General features: G+C 44.0%; 1 protein-coding gene across 1 annotated transcript in view; it reads right to left on the bottom strand.

The window, feature by feature from the left end:
- Positions 1 to 1,158, bottom strand: part of SNRK (SNF related kinase) — a 41,520-nt gene extending 40,362 nt beyond the window's left edge. The window contains exon 1 of the mRNA XM_082043874.1: positions 817 to 1,158. The gene's annotated coding sequence lies outside the window, so the exon portion shown is untranslated. The remainder of the gene's footprint in view (positions 1 to 816) is intronic.
- Positions 1,159 to 20,780: the final 19,622 nt, after the last annotated feature.

The following is a 20,780-nucleotide window of genomic DNA, read 5'->3' as shown; positions in this document are numbered from 1 at the left end:
CAGGGGATACTTGTGCTTTCAGTCTCTCTCGGGGGCACACTACAGCCCCGCGAGCAGTAAAGATGCCAGCTCGCATTCTGAGCAAACCTGTTGGTTGTGCACCTGGTTCCGAGGGGTAAGATGCACCGTCATTCCCCCAATACGGCCCCGTGACCGGACCGACTCTCTAACCGGAGAGCTCGCGCATCAGTTGTTTATCGTGGGTTTTTGTTTTGTTTTGTTTTTTGTTTTTTTTCCCTCCTTCCTCCAAGCGGCCGAAAATACGCGGCGGAGCTGGCGAGGGCAGGAGGGTGGCGGAGGGGCAAACTCGCTGCCACTTTTCCCGCGGTGACCCCGCAGAGCGCCTACGCTGCTGCCGGGCGGAGGGCACGCACCGGGGCGGACACGCAGGGGCACGGACACGCGCGAGGTCAGGCGCTGCTGCCGTGGGTCACGGACACTGCCTCGGATTGGGAGAGAGCTCGAGTGGGGCACGGTGGGCTCTGCCGTGCCAGGCGGCACAAGACGCTCCCGCCGGCAGCCCACCGTCCCCGCACTAACACCCGCTTCTCCCCTCCCCCCCAATCCCTGTCCTCAAGCCCCAGGCGGCACCAACACACCGACCTTCGGTGCCCAGGAAACGTCCCCCCATCGCCTCCTCCCGGGCCGAGGCCGCCATTGGGCCGGCCGGGAGGAGCTCGACGGGCGAGGCCGGCTCCGGGAGAAACGGAAAAGCGAAGGGAGAGGAGGAAACGAACCCACCACACCCCACCGGGCCGGCCCCGTCCTCACCGGCCCAGCCCAAGCGATCCCGGCCCAGCCCCACCAGCAACTTACCGCCTGCAGCAGCGGTGTCTCCTCGGGCCGCCGCGCCCCGCGCCGCCCCCTGCATGGGCAGCACCCGCCGCGACTGCCCTCGGACGCGGCGGTGGGGACAAGGAGAGAAAGGGGTAAGGGTCGAAGACCCAAGGAGGAGTAGTAGAGAAGCTCCGCCGGGCCACGCAGGCTCGGGGGCGGCGGCTGCGGTGGCGGCTCCGGCTCCGGCTCCCGCCCCGCGCCTGGCTGGCTGGCTGGCTGGCTGGCTGGCTGGCTGCTCCGCCGGGCCCCGCCGCTGCGGCCGCTCCGAGACGCAACTGACAACAACGGCCGCGGCGGCTCGCGGAGACCCGTTGGGAGGGGGGGGGGGGGGAAGGAGGGGAGGGCGGGAAGGGGAAGAGGGGGCGGAGGCGAGGCGGGGCAACGGACACCCGCGCGAGCCGGGCGCCCCTGCGCCTGCGCGGCAGGGAGGCCGCGCCATTGCCGTCACGGCGGGCCAATGGGGGAAGGGGAAGCGCGCGTGCGGCGGGGCGGGGCGGGGCGGGGCGGGGCAGCGGGCGGCTCCTGAGGAGGGGAAGGGGAAGAGGCGAGGCCGCCGGAGGGGAGGGCAGGGCAGGGCAGGGCAGGGCAGGGCAGGGCAGGGCAGGGCAGGGCAGGAGGGGGGAGCTCAGGGGGCGGTGGTGTTTCGGCGGCTTTCGGAGGCAGAGCTTGATTGCGCTGCTGCCCGCCTTGGTCTCCGGCTTCCGAAAGGTCCCGAGCAGTTCGACCTGGAAACGGCAAAAATAAAGAGTGGAGAGGAGGGCGAACTGTTGAAGGTCTGAGGAGAGGGCGAAGCCCGCGGGCCCACCGCCGGGGTGGTGGCCGCTTTGCCCCTCGTTCGCTGACCCTTTCCCCTCTGGAGGGCTAATTAACGTGATGAGATGGCCACGGCCGTGTTTCCTGGCTGATGGGATGACAAGTGCGGGGGGGTAGATAATAAAAGCATATTAAAGAGAGTAGAAATTGTGCCCTTCGTGTCCTGTGTCCCTTGTCCGATGGGGAGTGGGCAGATTTCCCTGTGGTAAGGAGGACAGGATCAAGAAAGATCGTTGGAGGTCGGCTGGAAGTAGGGGTGGTGAAAGGGAGAGGTGACATTGAGGCTAGCAGGAGAAAATAGGCCAGGGAATGAGCCTGGCAGGTGTTTCTGTAACGAAACGTGTAACGAAAGGGAGGGAAAAGCCTTGAATGGTTGTGCTACAGAAGCATTGGGGCTCCTACATGCTATATGAGCCAAGTGTTTGCTTGGAGCATTAGAAATAATGCAAGACTTTCCTCAGAAGATCAAGGAAAGAAAATATCTGAATAGCCAGAGAAAGGAAAGATTTTAAAGTGGCACTTTGCAAAGTACCCTTTTTTCTTTCTTTTTTTTTTTTTTTTGTGTGTGTGTGTGGGTTTTTTTCTCAGCTAGAAATGACCAATCAAGATAAATGCAGAGAGAATACAAAACCGCATTATAGTGAAGCCCAATTTTAAGAAAATATTTGATGAATGCTTTTCAGTTTTCTCTATGCTTTGACAAAATTTAGATGCCCTTCCTTTCTGAATAGCTTATATTACACTGTACAGCAAGTGCTATTGAATTAACCTGGGGGTTCTTATGTTGAAGCCAATCATTTGTGAATAAAACAAACCAGAAAATACAGTTCAGGAAATGACTGAACTGAGATGGTGTGATCATATGTAATAAAAAAGACTTCATATTTTAAGGTTTCAAAAGAGAAATAGAAAAGAAATACATCAAGATTTCAGGATATGTTTTTCCTGATCACTGCTTTCTAGGGAAAATGAGAATTTCTTCATTTTGTCATTATTTAGACCATTCAGTAGGCCTGGTTCTCTGTACTTGCACCAATTTGACACCAGTAAAACACGACTAATTACTGAATTTACAAGGCAGACCTGATGTAGATTGCAATAACCATCACCTCTGACCGCCCAACCATTGCTGATTTCTCAAGTCTGGGTTTGCACCAGAGTGCACACCCACCACTTGGATTTCAAAGCCCACTACAGTCGGATGGCACCTAATGTTTGTTGTTCTGTAAAACTGAAGTTAGATTCTTTCACTGTCGAGTTAATAAAAGCTATGATTTTGTATTGGTTTCATCTGTGTGTTGGAGAAGGCACGTTCTTACAAACACAATATACAAACAAAAGTTGTAATTATGCTTCAGTTCAGTGCTACCAAGTCTCCATTTGCAAAACATTTTGGCCTTAAGGCCTTTTTTTTTTGGTGTTTGTTGGAACTCACATTTTCTGTTGTGCCGCCACACAGGGTATCAAGCTCAGATGTACTCAACCGCTCAGAGTGTTCATGTGTGCATTGGCTTGTGTAGGAGAACAAGCAGGTGGAAAAGGACAAGTTTACAGGAAATTAAAAAAAAAAAAAAATTATCTCCTGCCATATTGCTGTTGTGAGATACTATACTTTGGGTCACTCATATAATAAAAGTTTTTTTACTCAATGTGATGAGTCTTTGTCAATGAGTACGTGTGAGACGAAGAAGAGGGTCAAGAACGCCTGCAGCACTCAAGGGGAGACAGCAGGGGCTGGAAGGAGCCTGGCAGTCACAGTGGGCTGGAATTCAGTACAGGATGGTTTGCCTTTTTTCAGGCAGTTTTATTACTTCTTATGCTATAGATCACACGCTGCTGGGCTGAGACTGATACCATTCCCCCAACAGGCTAACATAAATCTCTTGTCACATATACAACCACTTACACAAGGCTTTGTCTTCAGTGGCCTTGTTTTGGTTTTGTGAGGTTTTTCACAGTGAAAACTTAATTAATGTGGTAGCTACACGCCTGTAAAACCTGACAAGCCTGCAGGGAGGTTGCCAGGGGAGGTCAGCGCTCTGCTGCTGCTTTTGGTTGGCCTCACCTGGTTTACCTCGCAATAAAAGTGCCGCGACTTGCTTCCCTGCCGGTTTTAAAACAAGATAACTGATACACGCTAGCTAAGCCACAGCAAAACACACTTCATCTGTCAGTCATTAGCCTGGATGTGTTTGTCTTTGAAAGGTGACAGCAATAGACCTCACGTATCTATTTGAGGGGTTGCTCATGGCGTTTATGCATCCAAATCAGACCAGACGACATTCCTCTCTGCTAAATCCAAGCTTAATCTACTGTAGAAAGAAAATGGTAGTTAATGTTTGTTTTTACAAAAGTCTTACTGGCTTACTTTAGAAATAGCCTGATTTTATGTAAGATACTAAACGTGTAAGCCATCTGTGAAAAGTATGTAGTATATAAACACATATGAAATTATTAGTCTACAGTATTTGAGAAGGGATATGTTTTTCAAAAGATGAATCATTACGGTTCACCTGTTGCAAAAATTAGGCTAATACTTAATGCAAATTATTTTGCACCTTTCTAATGAGATGTGTTTGAAATGCAAAGTAGTAAAAATATTGGGAGTTTTTCAAAGTGCATGAGGCTTCCATAATGACTTTGAACTAGCCTTTGTCAGCCCCTCCATTCTCCCTAGTAATTCCCAAAGCCACTGATCAAATCTGAATTAAAGGGGTAGTTATCTCCAGAATTACATGTTTTCGTAAGTGTAATGAAACTAGGGCCAGGTACTGGAGAGTAACCTTGCCTGTACTCCCTGTACAGCAAAAGCTGCAGCGTGAGCTCGCCCTTTGTTAGTCACAGGAGAATCCACATGGATGAGACTGGCTTTTTCCCCTCAGGGTGGAAAAAGCTGCAGTCAAAATTCACACGTCATTAGACACTGGATAATCTGAGCATGAGGCTCCAATCCATAGGCCTCATTAGTTCCCTTTCATTATTAAATTAACAGTTTCCCTGACAAAGCAGAACGAAGCAGCTGCCTTTGGACAGATACAGAAGAGTACAATTTATACTGAACCTTATGCAGAACATTCAGATATTACATTTCTTAATAGTCTTGTTGCTCGCATTTGAATGTTCAGTACATTTCTAACATCAGAGAAGTTACCTCAGGATTTTGGGATGATGCAGAAACTGCTGCAAATGTCCAAAGGAATCACTGATGGTCTCTTTCCTGAGGTCAAAGCTCAGCCAGAGCTGAGATTTGCAAGGGATCTCAAGGAGAGCTACTGCCACAGCTTCAAGAGTAGAAGACCGAAGAAGGAAAATGTAGGCTTGTTTCCAAGTGGGGCAGATGATGTAGTAACAATGGGAACACATAAGGCTGTGGTGCCCAGAGCTGTCTTTGCCTCAGGCCTACCAACAGGGTCTCCCAACTCTCTGTGGTCCAGATTCAAGGAGGAGAACTACCAGCGATGGGTGAGGATCAAGTCAGGGATTGCATGGGAGAGCTCGACCCATAAACATGCATGGGATCAACTGAACTGCATCCAAGGGTACTGAGAGAGCTGGATGGTGACACTGCAAGGACACACCATGGAGACTGGGAGAGGTCCCCAATGACTGGAGAAAGCCAAATGTTTTGCCCATCTTGAAAAAAAAAGCCCAAAGGGATACTGTTGGCTGCTCAGCCTCACTGCAGCCCATGTGGAAATCCTTGTCCTCTTGGAATACTCTTCTGGGCACAGGAAGGAAAAGGTAACCAGGAACAGCCAGCGTGCATTTACCAAGGGTGAATGACACCTCACTGACCTGATTGCCTTCTGTAATAAAACAACTGGGTTTGTAGATGACAGAAGAGTAGTTGTTATCCTTTACCTTGAGTTTTGCGAGGCTTTTGACACTGTCTACCACAATCTTGGATCCAGATGAGGGCATTATGGTCTGGATGGATGGATGGACAACCACATGGATAAAAACTTGTTTGAGTGACAGGGCTCAGAGGAGAGCAGTTAACAGGCTGTACTTCATCTGGAGGCCAGTAAGAATTGGAGTACCATAGGGGTGTATCTTAGGACCTGACCTGTTTAACATCTTCAACAATGCCTAGAGGAGATGACAGAGTGCCCTCTCATCAAGTTTGAAGATGACAGCAAATTGGTGGGACTAGTCAAGATGGTCAAGGGTAGAGCTGCTGTTCAGAGGGACTCAAGCTGAAGAGTTGGGGTGACAAGAATCTCATGAAATTCAATCTGGACAAATGGTATCTGGGACAGACTAACACCCTGCTGGGCACTGGGGTGGGGAGCAGCTCTGCAGAGAAGGGCCTGAGGTCCTGGGGGGCAGCAGGTTGAGCCCAAGCCAGCGATGAAGGCCAACAGCACCCTGGGCTGTGTCATCCGGAGCACAGCCAGGAGATGGGAGAAGTGATGACCATCCCCTACTCAGCACTCAGACCACATCTGGAATACTCTGCTTTTCCATCACCGCGTAGTTGCTCCACTGTGCTGCAGGTCTTTCCAAAAGGTTTCTCCTCCCTCCAGGAAGGAAGAGGGGCAAAGACACCCACACACAGCCTGTACCAGAGGAGAAGGGACACCAAGCAAGGCCAGGGAGGAAGGAAGGTGTGTGCTTCCTGCTATGGGTGGAGAGCAGCATTTCCCACCGGTGTCAAGGACAATTAGAGAGTTACTGCCCACAATGAAGGAAGCACATATCGTGTCTCCTAACCCCTCTCTTGCCTTTTTAGTCAAAGCAAGCTATCCAGCTGGTGACACAAATAGCAGAGGCAGTGATGCAGGGGACAGGGGTCCCTTGTACTGACAGGAAACCTGTCTTACCCCAGGCAAGGGGGACAAAAATATCAGACTGATGCCCAGTGTGCAGCTTCTCCAAGTCCTGGTTAGCACAGACGCAATGCAGAAACGTCGCCTTTCCTGTGATACCTTTGTCCCTGCGATACATCTAGTTCTGGTGAGCTGACAACACATTTCACAAGCTCCCACTTCAGTCAGAAAGGAACAGGACATTAAAAGAACATCAGGCATCAGAACATGATGAGTGAAGTCAGGTGTGATGTGGCCTCCTAATGCCTCAGTTTGAAAGGATAAAAATGTGTGAATCTGGAGGGGAATGTAGAGGCACAAGGTCTGTGGACATGCCTTTAGTGTTTCAGGTGATAAACTAATTAAACATAGTAAAGTTAGGAGTGGTTCTAAGGCTGATGATTTGCATTCCTTTTCACTTATGGTTTTGGGCTTGGCCCAAGTTATTTAGGTATTCCCAGTAACTCTTCTAGAAGAGAGCCAGGGTAGGAAAAAGTGAGTCAGTTTCAGAAAAAAAAAAGATTAATTGGTGCTAGCATATTACTTTATAGCAGTCATGAGTTTAACTCAGAAGTACTTTCTGTCTTTCTCTATTCTGGGAAAGGTTGGGAGGCCTTTCTGTGGAACAAGGTGCCAGATTTCCTCATGCAGGTGTCAACACTGGCTGGGGAAGTCTTTGCCTGAACTGGATGCTTGAAATCCTCCATCACCTTGCCAGGGTAGAAGAATAAAGAACGCAGCATTGACCTGGGAGGAAGAGGGGAAGGTGGGGTTTATAAAAATTGTCTTTCTGAAGAACAAATCTGTGGTGAGAGACTGTCTGAAAATAAATGGTAGAAAGGATTCTTTCAATTTCTCTATGAAACATGGGGTTTGAGTAGACTAAATGGTAGGAACTGTAGAAAATCAGTCATATGTTTCCGGCTGCAGGAAAAAGTACACAAGTAATCTGTGTTAAAATCAAAATTAGAATTCTGATCATGTGACAGATTACTCAACCCGTGTTTGCTGCTGAAGCATAAGTGCTAATGGGTAGGATATGACCTATGTTCCACCATGCCACTGTAATGGATGAAATAAGACCATCATGTCCTGAAAAGCAAATACTTAAAAGCTTTTTACAGTATTATCATTGTTACTGATTTTTAGGTATGTTCAAACATATATTACCTAATTAAGGGTCCTTAGGAATACATACCCCTGATTTAACAGCAATAGTTCCTTCCGCGCACTTAGAAGAAAATTTGATTGCATCCAGTGGACTGCAGAAAATAACAAGATGCAACATGGAGACCTGTAGCTGGAGACCTGTAAAACCGTATCTCAAGAATGTAGTGATACAGTTTTAAAAATAAGCAATTTATTGGAAGGAAAGCTTGGGAATTGCACCTTTGAGGGCAATTTTAGTCCTGGAACAGCAGTAATCATGTTTTACACAGCAAAATGTGTTTCTCTAGAATAATGGATGTCCACCTAAAAGGACAGTGTTGCCATTTTTACAAGTGCAACGTTTTAGTCTTGAAATGAAACATTTCAAAAATTCATGTCAACAAAGGTTGTTGTTGTTGTTGTTTGATAGATTTTTTGTTAATTATTCTGGAGAATGCTGTACTAAACATTTACACATCTGCTTGTGGTGTTGCAGCAAATGCAGTCAAAATGATCTCTGCCAGAGCAGTAAAAGCCAATGGTTAAAGCCGTGTGGCTAAATACACCCCCTGGAACGAAGAGTGAATGGCAGAGCAGCTTTTCAGGGTTAACAGATTTTAAGCTGCACGTTCCCAAGAATTCACATCTCCAGCCCTGGCCGGCGCTTCCCTACCAGCGCTGCGGAAATTGTATCCACCTACACCTCATCTTCAATCTGGCCTGTGCCTTAAAGCCCAGGAAACAGTCCTTCTATTTTGTTCAGGTTTTTTTTCCCTTCTCTCAGCCTCACTTTCTGTACTCTGTCTTCCTTTTCTTTAGGTGGCCTGAGAAGAATGCTGTGTGTTTAATTTATCGGACTTCTGATTTACAAAGCCACTAACAGATGCATAGAATTTCCCAATTCAGGCTGGAAAGAAAAAAAAATACAGTTTTCTTATAATGACTTTGCTTTTTGTGTGCCAGAAATCGAGGTCTCTGGGAGACATGAAGAAAGAAAAGAACCATTTTCACAGCAAATGTATCTTAGCAGAAGAAAAGAGAAGAAATAGAAATGAGACTTCAAAAACTTCTGGTTCGTAAGGTCTGTCACATAATGTAATGGTTGGAAACTCAATGCAAAATAACTGTGCTCATACAATGCATGATTATGTGAACAACAACATTTTAGACAATTTTCATGCTGTTACAGGCAGCTTGGATATTTTCTTCAACATTGTTCCCATTAAAAAAAATATATCCAGGTTTAACTCCAAATGAAAGCCAACCCCAAACATAATTGAATGCAGAACTTTAAATTCCATTTAAACAATGACATTCTCTTGCTTAGCTGCTGGTAAATAACATTTGTTGTCCATTTACAACTAGAATATAAAAAAAAAAAAAAAAAAGAAATAGGATGTCCTGGTTCCTAATTAGAACATTAATGTGGAAGGGTTGTGAGTCCTCAGGATAAATGCATGGATTTCTCTGTGTTCCTGCAGTAACTATTTTATAGCTGAGATGGATTTGTCGCTGCCATTTCTGTAACTATGTCGACGTTTTCTTGAAGTCCTACCAAGCCTGTTCCTGCAAACAATCTGAGAATCAAAGGGACCAGATTCTTTGAGGGCTGAAACTGAGAAAGTTATGTCATGAAGCCACTGTTGTGCTTGTTCTCTGTTCCAGAGAAAGACCAGGGTTAGTCTTTCTTCAGACCCACAGCAGGAAGATGTATGCTGCTTCAACTCCCTTCACTCCGCCAGTCTGAGGACTGGAAATCCAAGGAGAAAAAAGAAAAAAAAGGGTTGAGGCTTTTTTTCTCTCTCTTTGATCACTGCCTGCAAAGCAGTATTTGGCCCATGGTACTACAACCACATTCATTGTAGAACTATTTTAGAAAACAATCACGACTGTTTATTTAATACTACTATAATGTATAAATGAGTCTATGTTACTCACAGTGAACATATGCTTTGCTGTATTTTAGTCTCATGTCAATGCAACCCCATTATTATGAATCAAACTGAGGATTTGACAGACTGCTTCAGTCACATCTTGCTCACTGCTCCCACTGTTCACTGCAACATACACAATGTGCCATTTGTAACAAGAACAAACTCCAACAGATGATTTTTCTTCTCTGAACAGCTGAGTGTGTCTCGGTGTAACATCAAAGTTGTCTTACCTATTTTGCTTTGACTAACAAACTTGCTAGGTAGCTTATGTAATATTTGTGACATTATAGCAGATTGTTAAAAATGTATTTAAAACAGTTATAATTCACTAATACTCAAGATCTTCAAAAGGTACAATCTTATTAGCAAGAACTAAGTACTCTACTTGAGAAATAAGAGGCACATTCTTTATCTGTTGTATGAACAAAGAATGGGTGGGGACATTTCTCAACCAGTCACACATTTAAAATGTTTCCTGATGGTTTTGCACAGAAGAGTATAAATTCCTGTAGTGAAGTATATTTCATAATGGAGCAAAACAAAAGCTACCTAAATGTAAGCTTTTGTGACTAGTAATACATGTGGTCATAATATCTTTTTGTTCACGTCCATAAATATAATTGGAGTGCAGCTTGGAGAAGATTTCTTAAAGACACAGTTTCTTAACATTTGTTTTAAATTACTCATTGCATTTTTTAGGGTTTTTTTTTACTGCTTGTTTTTAAATTGCCGATCTGTTTGTTTTTATCACATGTCAAGGAAACACAAGCATGTACATGTAATAAAACTGTTATGATACTTGTTTGTGTGCTTTGCATGCGAGCTGACTAGGCAAGCAATTATGCTAATCTAGCTGCTAAATATATTTATTACTTGTGCTGGAGTTACAGCCGCACCTGTCTGCCCTATCTCATACCAAGGCATGGGAGTTCAGGAGCAACAATGCTTCTTCAATCCATGGAAAACTCTGTAAGAAAGTTCATACGTGGCAGACATTTTCCACTCCAGACATCCCCATCCGCAAATACTTGATCTTTAGAACATTTAACCCACAGATCATTGGTAAGGACTCACTGCTGAGTCACAGACAGCATTTCGAAATCGCTATGACTGCTTTTGAGTCTTTGGGGGACTCCAGTGTCTTGTGCTAAAGGAGTCAGAGAAGTGCAACTGGAAAGAAGTTCAAATGTGTTGTGTCTCTCATAGCTGTGTGGGAAATTCCACTGTTCTGCCCTTATTGAAAGGGTCTTCAGTTCTTGTGGTAACGGATGAAGTATCTGAAAAGAAGTCAGAATCATGCTGCAAAAGTATTATAATTGTATTAATCTCTTCACATTGCCCTCGTGGGTCAAACATAAAATCTTAGCTCTCTGCTGAGCAAACGCAATGAGGATGGGGTTGGAGGTGCTGAGATATAGAAGAAGAGCAAGTTTCAGGAAAGGCAGTAAATTGTATTTTCCAGGAAATGCTAACTTGGTTCCCTTGCCTAAAAGTCAGGAGGGAAGGACAAGCATTAGATCTGTGGGCATCTTCCTTTGTAAGCCCCTTGGATTACAGTCTAGTCCTAAGGCCCAGTTTTGTCAGGACTCAATACCACATAAATCTGACAGCTTAGTGTTGACCACTGTTGTACACAAGTGGCTCTGTGCCGAGAGCCTCACTCACATCTCTGGAATAATTACTTAGAAGCCTTTGGGTTGCCAGCCAATGGAAAACAGTAGACACAGGGATTTATGTGGAATTTAGGCCAGGAGAATCTGGGACTAAGATCAATACTTAGATTAATTGAAAATGCTATTCATCCCTCTCTCCCCCTTGTTTTGGATAACTAGCAATCAGTCTTTTCTTTCTTTTAGAGGTCTGAACATCTATGCAACCAGGAAAAAATCTATCCCAACTTCCTTTAGGCTTTCCACAATTAGTCCAACCAACTACACTCTGGAATTGAATTACATATCTTCTAGCAGCGATGTTCGGAGCACAACTGAGTGGCTGTCAGCAGGCCAAGCTTGCACATGCTTTGGAGAGCATCTCTGGTTTCCTAGGGAACCTCGCCTGGGTCCTCCTGCGATGTTCCAAGGCACCCAGGAGACATTTCATTACCGCCACTGTTCATGGTTTTGTACATCCCTAAGTAATCAGCACATCAAAGGTGCATTTGCATTTTTTATTCTAAAGTTTCTAAAGTGATAAAATAAATTGCTGACCATACAAAGCTGGTTGTACTTCTAGCTGTAAAACTCAAGAGCCTTGCTTGGAACTTTGAAGCTGAAACTCTACCTTATTCATCTCACCTACTGGGCTACTGGCTGGTACTGCTGTTCTCCTCTTACCTTCCATGGTGGGCCCACAGGCTGAGCTTTGTCCAGAGCGTCTTTAATGTGTACACAGTGTCTTTGGTCAAGAATAGGCTATTCATTTCTTAAAAGGGAGGTGGGGGAATGGAGGGTACTGGGAATAGACTTTGGGTATTGGGGATAATTTGGTAAGCTTTTTCTTCAAAACAGAAAATGTTCTGTAGAGAGCAAATACTGCTGGGGAAATCAAAGGTTTAATTAAAAAATTCTCAGTCAGTCTTCATATGCATTCATTCATCTGTCACTAGAAACTCCAAGACCCCTGTCACAGATGTAAACTTGATATGCACCTTATCTTGTCTTCTCTACACATACTGGTCACAGATGTCTGAATGCTGCATTTTCCATGGCAGACTGGGGCTTCAGTGGTTTCCCCTGGAGGAGAGATAAGAGCCAGAACATGTGTAGACTGCATTACATTTTCATTCGTAATCAGTGATGTGTAAAGTTTCTAAAAGTTGTTGACACTCATGTGATATATTCTATCTCCATTAGAGGGGTAGTGGACAGGGGTACATAGTGAGATACAGTTCTGTTTGCAAAGAACTTGTCTTTCCAACCCAGAACCATTCTCCATCACTTCTGTCTCATGTAATGAAATACACAGCCTTATCATTTTCCAGCTTTATTCCTCTTTCTTATCATTCATATTTAATGTATTTCTACCCTCTATTTTGTAGCTGTTTACATTTTATTGATTCTTTGGTGCAGTTTACAAGTCAGTGATTTATTATCTTTCACTTCTCTTTATGCTGACAGGGAACATTGCTATTTTTCTACTTCAGATGTAGCGTGAGGTACAATATTTGTTGCTGAAACCCATGAAAATGTAAGGTGAACTTTTAAGCCATGCTAAAAGATTTCTAAAGATTTTTAGAAAAAAAATATAAGGAAATTCGTGGTTAAATGTGACACCTAATTTTCTCCTCATGAAACTTGGTACTGCAGCATATGCAATATATGGACTGTTACTGCTTAGAGGGCCGTGCAACATCTGACACGAGAGAGGACATGAAGGATCGAGGCCAGATTTTTTAAACTTAGGTGCCTTCTGGTGGGTATCCAAGATTTTTGAGCCAAGCATGAATTCAATAGCCTCTGAGTTTAAAAATAGGATACAGTGGCACGTGTGCGTAAAATTAAAAAATGCTTGATTTAACACAAACTGCTGAAAAATTAGCCAGAATATTCCCTGCACAAGGTGGGGTCTGGAGCAGCGCTGTGTTCTGCATCACTTTCCAAGTGCAGACAGTGGACAGGGTTGGGCAAGGGGCAGCAGCATGAATAAAAATGGGGAGGGGGGACATGACATGGGACAGGGACCAGCTGCAGTTCTCTACTGATGGCAGCATTGGGGAGGACTGGGCTTAGAGGTTTGCAACTCCTTCCATCCACACCAGTCATTTCCAGAGCAAGGGTTGTTTGTCCTGCCCTTTGCTCCTCTCTGCTTTGTAAATGAGGTGTTTTGGGGACAGAATAGGAAAAGCAGGCTGCAGCATTGCAGCTGTGTTGACAATAACCAGTCTGCTTTCTCTGGCTCACCTAACAAGGCTGGCGCTGTTAAAAACCTCACAGATTGAAGTGGGGGATCAAGGTCACGATGAAATGGCTTGGCAGAAACTACACCTGGCAAAAGTGACTTATTTGCTTGGAAAAAAATAGTCTTTTCCACTCCTCGTGGAAAATGTGTGCCTGACATCTGTTGGTTTGTCACACAGAGGCTCTAGGTGAGTTCCTGTTGCTCAATCACAAATCAGCAGTTCCCAGGAAATTTCTCATTTTTGTCTGTCCAGGATGTTGCAACAGTATATTTTTCCCCATAGTGGGCTTTGCTATTGTGAATCAGTTACTTGCTTCACGGCTAAATTGCTGCAACATGCTCATCTTTGAGCTACATCTAGAGTCAACCCAGGAGCTGTATTTAGGTAGTTATTCTCTTCCTAAACGACGTATGTTACTATGAGCAGCAGTCTTACAAGATCCACTGCTGGTTTTGACATGAACAGTTTGCATGGGATTTACTTACCGCATCTCTTTTGTGCTGTCGAAGAAAAGGACAGAGCACAGACTGGAGCTCAGGATAATGGAAGGACACTTTCTGTGAGGAGCTCTCAGCTTCCGCATTTGCTTGAGGCTGTTTGGGGGCTGCGGGGAGGGGGGCGTTAATGATCAGGACAGGCTGTGAGTCCTTTCTGTTTTCCCAAGATTTCAGAAAAGATGGGGGTAGACCTGACAGCTTTCCCCAAATCTGTTGTGTGTGGAAAGATTTTTAATAATGTGTCTGAAATACAGTCGCGTGATCTCCAGCCACCCATCACATACACTAGCGTGACACTCCTCGGGGTTTTACTCCTGGTCCCCACTACACTGAGTCTGCAGGAGGCTCTTCAGGTGTCTAAATCTGAGCACATCAGAGCACTTGGCTGTTTCTCAGCCTGTCTCACATGTTCCTTGGTCACAGGCTTTCTCTGTCTTTCCCCTAGAAGAAATGGGACTTTGTGTAGAAACCATATGTCCCAGGTCCACATCTGCCCACCTTGGACGGCTCAGTGACTTCAGCAAATTTGTTCTGTGAGGTCCTATGCTGCGAGTGCTCCAGGGTTCGCAGCTCACTTCTCCGACCACCCAGGACAGAGGAAAGAGAGGCAGATTTTGTGACTATTCCTAAATTAAATGCGTGTTCTTCCCTGAATGGTATTTCCTACTGCCATGGTCAGAGACACAATACAAGCTTGGCAAGGCATTTCTTGTGTTCTTAGATCCTACATCTGGCAAAAGAAATATACTGCTCTAGGAAAACAAAACAACAAACAAACACAACAAAAATGAAACAGAATAAAACAAAAACAAATAACAACCAATCAAACAAATGAAACACTAATAAGCAGCTCTACATATTTCCCTGATAAATTTTCTCGCTACTTGATAGTGTTCTTTGGGCTTAAGTCCAAGGCTTTCTGAATACACAGCATCCTTCTCTTTCACTCCTCTCCATGGAGCTCTTCTGTGTCCCTTTCTCATCTGGTTCAGCAGCTAAACCAAATCACTCTGCTCTTCCTCTTTCTTATTGAGTCGTGCTGCATCTCCGTAAATCTCTCTAAGTCTCCCAAGCTTTGCAGTATTTAAGATCCCGGGTTAATACCTAATCTTTTTGTCCTGCATTTAGTGGAAGTCTTCTCTTCCAGACGTCTGCCCTGCAAACAAACTATTTTTCCCCAGTCTTGCTGCACCATCGTACAGCTTGATGACTATATGAAAGAAAATAAAAATCTCTGGATGGAGGAATTGTCACTGCACCAGACCTAGAAATCTTAACACATATTGCTGGTGCTGTATTTCTAACTAGTGAATAAAGGGAATGGGAGAAAGGGTTTTGATGAGTTGTCCGGAACACTGCAATAAGAAGGAACAAACAGAACCCACTGAAAACTGGAGTTTGCACACACCATATGGGATTATTTAGAATAAAAAGAAATGTACCTCCTGGTGCAGTAACCTAAAGACCTTGCCAAATCCTCCCATTGATATCACACTCTGAAGTGATAGCTGTTGAAGTCAATATTGGTCTAGTTCTAGAAAAGGACAGAATCTTAACAACCTCCAGTTAAATCTGATACATTTAGCTACAAACACTTCAAATAGGGCCCGTGTGTCTGTTTGTTCAGTCCCTCTTGGAAAGCAGGAAAAATATGGATTTTAGAGCTAGGTGGGAAAAAATACAGAAGATTCCTTAGGGCATCTCAAGGAGAAAAAAAAAAAAAGAAGAAAATAAATTCAAGGCACTGCTGCTCTGTTGCTGAATGAGGTCACACTTCATGCTGTATGTGGATAAAAGACAAGACAATTTCCCACTTCCCATTTCTGTTCTGTATTGCCAGGTTAATTGTTGTCATTGTATTCCCCACAAGAGAAGCTTCAGCGGTGGTGCCAAATAAACCAGATTAGTGTTCAGGGCATTTGCTGGAAGTGATGCCAAATCCATTCTTGATCCTAATTGTATGAAATATGCTCCAATAATTTTCCACAAGGTGAATAAAAATAATGCCAGAACTGCCGCTTTCACTAAAGCTCAATTAGGAGGCATTCACCAGTCCCAAGACATATCATAGCTTCTTCTGTGTAATTATATTCTCCATTTTATAAACCGATGTTTACCTAGAGAAGATGAATATCCTAATTCCTGGCACCAATATGAGAGTGATATCAGGAGAGAGAAAAAAACATAGAAAAGGCTTGGCCCATATCCCAGCATTAGGCAAACCGACCTTTGGTTTCGATCTCTGCAGACAAGCTGTTGCGTCTGTACAATTTCAAGCCGTACGCATAGGAGATACGCACTCAAATACAGTGTTCATTCCTGAATCTAAAAGAAGAAACGAAAAGCCACTTAACTACGAAAATAAAATCAGATTAAACAAATTATCCTTTGTTAGTCACGGAACATTTCCCATGGTTTACAATACCTTGTTCTGCAATGAATTTCCGATTTCATGATGACTGATTTGCAGCAGCTGACTAAGAAAAAGGTATGTGTCAAAAACAGGCACTCACTAGCAGCAGTTGCAAATTCAGACTTTCGTTCAAGCTATGGAAAATTCATTGTAAAATTGACAGGCATTCTCCTAGCATGTAAACACAATTAAATATGTTTTGATTGCATTTGGAAAAATAAATTAGTTCCTTTACAAGCTGGAGTTGAAAGAGAGTGGACAAACACATTTACCAAAACAATATGATAACAAACTATGTTCATAGTCTGGAGTTGGCTTATATAATACTATCACCTTTCAGGCTTCTTAAAGCACAGAACATTTTTATTTTCTATTTACAAAAAATACCCCCAGCTTTCTCAAATTAGAGAATTTCTCTAATATGTGACCTTCCTGTTCTTTCTTCATGCCTTTGCTTTTGTGGAAAGTCTCACAAACACCAAAGCTAATTTTATAGGAATGGATATTTAATGGCTTCATTTACCTCTTTCAATTTTTGAAGTTTCTTCCACCTCTAAAATTGCTGGGGAGACCATATTTATTGATTGTCTGATATAGAATAATAGAATCATGGAATAGCTGAAGTCGGAAGGGACCTGATGAGGATCATCGAGTCCAACTCTCTTCTCCTCACAGGATGACCTGAAGCTAAACCATATGACTAAGAGCATCATCCAGATGCTCCTTGAACTCTGACAGTCTCGGTGCTGTGACCACTTTCCTGGGGACCCTGCTCCAGGGACCAACCACCCTCCCAGTGAAAAACCTTTTCCTTATGTCCAAACTGAACTTCCTGTGATGCAGTTTCTGACCATATGTTTGCCAGCCAAAACTCTGACTAATTTACAGATCATATAATGCTTAGTGTATGACAGGGTGAAACCTGGCATTTAAAGAGGACAACAGAATTGCTCAGGTGAATTTGTGACTTCATGGTCAATGCATTCCTGTGCTCATGGCATACTCTCTGCTGCTGTCAGAACTGATCTCTCAACTTCAACTGAGAGTTGCAATGGCATCTCCATAGCTCCGTCCTCCCCAGTGGGATAATAGAGTACATTAGGATTAATGAAAAAGCAGGTATGCACCTCTCTTCTCTCAACATATTCTGAATTCTGCCTATACTCCCCCACCCCAGCCCCCTTGCAAGATGTGGCTAAGCAGAAGATGCAGAATAGCTTGCACCCATTCAAGCTGAAGTGCTTGAGCAGGCTATTGTTTCCCCCTGGCAAAAAAAAAAAAAAAAAAGAAAAAAGAAAAAATTATTTCATTAGCAGTTGCTTGTCAGGAATAGGGACAGGAAATGATTGCATCTCTGCTTGGAGACTGGTCACTAAAGTCTGACATGACAGGAAAGCCCTTATACATACACTGCAGAGGTTTACAGCTGTGGTGTCTCCTGAGTTTCAAAGTGTAAAGGCTTTCTGTACTGCTGCTGCTGGATGTCCTGATGGGTTTTGTTCCACTGACTACATTATCTCCTAATATAAACTAGTGCTCTTTTTTTTTTTTTTTTTCCAGGAGCACTGGAAACTTGCCAGCAACTCAGCAAAGTGAAAAAGGTGATAAAAGAGGGTTTAAAAGGTCTCCTGGGTGAAGTCTGAAGGAGAGGTACAAGAAAGGAGGGGATGGGGCTGAACTGGTTTCTAGACCGAGGGATGCAGATCTCACAGCAGATACTCTCTGAACAGCCTGTTTGCCTTCTTTGCCACAGGTGGATGCCCAGGGACTTCTAAAGCAAGACAGAGCCAGATGGAGGGAAGCTGCAGTTCAGAAAGGGCTTGGGGTTTGGGGAGCTCTCTTGTTTGCTTGCTTTTAATTAGATGGTTTAGGTTGCCACGTAAAACCTAGCTGTGTTGCTGTATTTACTCAGGTTTCTCACAAAATGTTAACTGGAACGTGGGAGATGGGGGGATATTTATAATCTCTGGCATGAGTCTGAGGAATCAATACTAGATCTTGAGGGAAATGCAGGTTTCAGGGAGGAAGCTGACAGAGACAGGGTTTGTGGGGAGGCTGTATGATCAACAGGCTGTACCTCACTTCTACCTGGAAATTCACTGCTGGGAGCCCTGATTTATACTAATCCAGTTCATGTCCAAGTCAGGTATGCTATCCCAGACCCTGTTTTAACTGTATTGATAGAAGACATCAGCATACAGAGGAACGCCAATAGTGAAAAACGGGTCGGTGGAAATCTAACCTTGGAAACGGGTGCATGGCGATCTGGCAGCCAGCCTCCACCAACACACTCAATGTGTGTTGAGGAATGTTCACCATGGGTTGAATCTTGCGTAGTTAGTTAACGATGGTAAAGCTGTTCCTGGGATCTGAAAAACATACGTGCATAAATAGCAGTATCAATATGCTGTGTGATGATATTAATGGAGCTGGCCAAGCGGTGTTGTTGTGTGCCTCTGAGAACTGCATGATGCAACTTGCCTGCACTGATGGAGTTTCCTGGAGGCTATGCTAGTATCAGAGTATGAAAATGTAAGCAGGCGTGAGACAATAATCATGTTCTCCTTTGGAGCAAATGCAGGTGATTAATGGAGCTGTAAAATGACCTGGGACAAGGAGTCTCTTGTCTCATTCCAGTGCCAGGAATGAACATTTTCTAGTTCCTGAGATGGAGTGTATATGTCAATTAATTACCATTTTTCAATTAATTGTTACTGTGACATACCTTTCCCTAAAGAAATTATTGAGCAATACAGCCAGAACTCAAACTGCATCTGCCACAGCTGAGAGGGTAACTGACTGCATTTGCAACTCCTACTTCCCGGGTGTGCCACATTTCTTCAGGTAATGGACAGAAGCACAAAAAGGGCAATTTGAGGTAGACATCTTCATTCCCAGGTCTCATTGACTGACACTCAGCTTTCTTCTTATTTTGTCAAATTTGCTCAGTGTGAAGCTGATGGGTTTGTTAGCCAGTGGTCTCAGCGGAGCTTGAAAACACACGGTTGTTTGCATGGGTTGTATTTGCAGTGTGGTGGGAACCCATGGAGGCTGTCTTTACCGAGACCCCAGTGCTCTCTGGTTGTGATTAAAACACTCCTAATGAGCAGCTCTTGCAGGTCCACTAGAAAAATGGCCTGCCAAGAGTAAGCCACTTTTTAATGTTACAATCACTGTGTTCATTTTCCTATCCAGAAAACAGCACTTTATTTCTCCTTTCATCAGCTGAAACTTCAGCTTGGATGTTCTTTCTTATAAACGCGATGTTATTAATTTCTGTAAAGACACTTTCTCCCTGGAACTTTTTGAACTACAAATGCACTTCATGGGCTAAAATCACAGTCATAGTTCCATGTCCCATATACTCACAGCACCAGAGTTAACATTTTGTACTTTATTCTATTTACTTGGGCACCCGTCTAAAGAGTGGGAGCAATTAACTGATAGACCGAAGTTCCTTGCAGGATACCTGGTAGAAATAACATTTACCTTCTTCTAATAAGCAGGAAAAGTTGTTGAAAGAAAATTAAAGCCTGAAGCACTCTTGGTTTGGTTGTTTCTGTTTCAAACTATTTTTGAATCTCCGCTAACCTTGGAAGACTTCTCAGAGGAACGATTGCCTAAATTAGAATATCTATTTCACATGAAATATTGGGAAAGGAGAGGAAAGGTTATATTAGCTATTTCATTAGAACCAACTCTCAGGGTCTGTATCCCAGCCTGCAGCAGAAATGTCAAGAGGAGCAGCTGCTACAGTGCACAAGCCAACAGAATATTTCCATCTCTGAACAAGGCAAAAGGGGGGTGGGGGGAGGCAGGGCAGGGGGAAGCTGAGTGAATTGCATAAGATAGGAATATTGTAAAGTAGTGATGAAGGACTTTATGTCAGCAGAGACTGAGCTGAACCCTTTATCTGTCCATTTCCAGAGATTAAGCGCCATTTCCTTTGTGAAACGTGCAGACCTTTGATAGTGCAAATGTGCCATTGCTTTTGAGCTTTAGTGTGGTTCCAGCAGAGTAGACTATCCCCCTCAACCCTTTTTAATACAGGTCATTATTGGAACAGCTTATTCTTACCTCTCTGCCTTCATTAGATGCCAAATAAGCAAACTTCTTACCCTATTATGCTACTTAGTGTTACCAAACAGCTCTTGCCAGCATGAAACTAGAGCAAATGAACTGAAAAGAACAAAGAGGACAGTCTTTCCTGGCTCATTTCTTACACTTCAGTCTCACAACTGCTCCCTGACTAGGTGGGCCATCAGCAATGTCATTAGGATTTATCTTTTCTGTCATATATTTCTTTGCTTGCATAAAGACAGAATCCAGGTCTTCCTGGGAACCATTTTGCCTAGTATTTCTCCAAATATTGCTTAACACTAACACATTGTACTCGTAAAGTATGCGAAAGGGCTGGGTTGTTGTGCCTTT

This window comes from Streptopelia decaocto (assembly GCF_964273445.1).
Source record: "Streptopelia decaocto genome assembly, chromosome: 2".
NCBI classification, from domain to species: domain Eukaryota; kingdom Metazoa; phylum Chordata; class Aves; order Columbiformes; family Columbidae; genus Streptopelia; species Streptopelia decaocto.
Note: the sequence above shows the minus strand (reverse complement) of the source record. Positions and strands in the feature narration are given on the sequence as shown.